Raw genomic sequence first — 1,953 nt, forward strand, 5'->3', positions numbered from 1 at the left:
CAGGCATGGTGGCTCACACCTGTAATCCCAGCACTTTGGGAGGCCAAGGTGGGTGGGTGACTTGAGGTCAGGAGTTTGAGACCAGCCTGGCCAACTTGAGGAAACCCCGTCTCTATTAAAAATACAAAAATTAGCAGGGTGTGGTGGATCATGCCTGTAATCCCAGCTACTTGGGAGGCTGAGGCAGGAGAATGGCTTCAACCCAGAAGGCGGAGGTTGCAGTGAGCCAAGATCGTGCCACCGCATTCCAGCCTGGGTGGCAGAGCGAGACTCTTTCTGGAAAAAAAAAACAAAAAAAAAAACCAGTCTGTGCAACAAAGGAGATCCCCATCTCTTAAAGTATATGGGAGGACATGCATAGGTTATATGCAAATACTACACCATTTTATATCTGGGACTTGACCTTTGGTGGATTTGGGATCCGCAGGACGTCCTGGAACCATCCCTCATAGATACTGAGGGCTGACTGTACATTAAAATATCACAAGTATAAAGTGTACCTTTATATAAAATGAGAACAGTGGAAAGCCATGGCAAAAGTATTAGAACAAGCAAGGCAATTTCTCCCAAGGAATCAACCAGACTCCAGCCTCACTATATTAACCAAAATTGGCATATGCCATTCTGTGGCTCAAATGCCACGAATAACTGCCTATTTTTCAGGGTATAAAGGTTCTTTACAATCTAACCCTTATATCCCGCCTTATATCCAGTATCTACTTTCCACAAACTCGTGCTTCAGCCACACTGCCCTATTCCTGCTGCTCATAAAAGTATTATTCTTTCACACCTTTAGATAAGTACGTATTAAATCACAACTCCTTCTCCAGTAATGCATCCCAACCCCTCACACCTCTTCAACGTCACCCTCTGTGAGTCCACATCTATTTGCATCGTGTTCTAATTCATCTGATAGTTTCTTCTCCTTAGGGGGAATTCCTTGACGGCAGGTCCCTAGTCTTTTTTTTGGTATCAAATCTGCAGTAAATTTGGATAATTAATGAACGAAATGTGGGTTTCGACCAGACGTTGAAGAAGGCAAAAGAACAGCCAGTGCACACACAACCTGCAGCGAGTACTGGGCTGTTACGTCCTTTCTAGTGGCAAATTTCTCCCTGCCGTGGCAGGAGGACGGCTAGGGGGAGCTCTCACCACGATTTCATGCAAAGATACTGTGAGACCCTCCGCTCAACTGTGGCTTTTCTGAGGCTCTCCTTTCAGAGGAGACGAAAACTCCCATGTTGGGCAGACACAGGACTCCTTCCCCCCAAGACTCAGTGACCTCCTCCGGTGTACGTTCTTTCAGATGGGGAACCGGAATACTCTCCTTACTTACCTGCCCGGACACCCCTCACAACGCAGCAACTGGCGGACCAACTTGGTACCAGCGCCTGCGCGACCTCGGACGGTTGGCGTGGCTCCGCCCCCTGTCTGGAGAAGATTGTGATTGGCCCACAGTAACCCCCGGGAAAGAAGCGCAGCCACCGCTCCTCTCTATTGGCCAGCGCTCTGAACGTTCGCGCATTCAAACGAGAGCGCGCACCGGGCGCAGCCATTCAGCGTCCTACACCCTGCGGCTCAACCCTGAGACGACATCCGGGGGTCCAAGTTCGGGGGTTACGAAGTCGGCTCTGTCAGACCAAGGAAGGAGCTGGAAATCGTTTCTTAGCAAGAACAATGAAAGGAATCAGAAATATTTAATCTGGAAAAGAGAATATGTGATAGCTGTCTTCCTTTAAGTATTTTTCACATGGGAGATTTTACTACTTCAGAGGACACATTTATTCAGAGGACACATTTAAGGACAACGGATGAAAGTGTAAGAGATGCAGAACTTAGCTAAATAAAGCATTCTATCAATTAGAACTCTGAAGAACAAAATAGGTAAACGTAGCGGGTAGTGAATTCCTTCATCACTGGAAATGTTCAAGTGGAAGTTTTTTTTTTTTTTTT

The 1,953-nt window shown here is 46.9% G+C and overlaps 1 protein-coding gene across 1 annotated transcript in view; it reads right to left on the minus strand.

Moving 5' to 3' along the window:
- The window catches only part of UBE2T (ubiquitin-conjugating enzyme E2T), a 10,004-nt gene extending 8,597 nt beyond the window's left edge, over window positions 1-1,407 (minus strand). The window contains exon 1 of the mRNA XM_011931764.1: window positions 1,337-1,407. The gene's annotated coding sequence lies outside the window, so the exon portion shown is untranslated. The remainder of the gene's footprint in view (window positions 1-1,336) is intronic.
- Window positions 1,408-1,953: the final 546 nt, after the last annotated feature.

Source organism: Colobus angolensis, unplaced genomic scaffold, assembly GCF_000951035.1.
Source record: "Colobus angolensis palliatus isolate OR3802 unplaced genomic scaffold, Cang.pa_1.0 Scaffold91, whole genome shotgun sequence".
Taxonomy (NCBI): Eukaryota; Metazoa; Chordata; class Mammalia; order Primates; family Cercopithecidae; genus Colobus; species Colobus angolensis.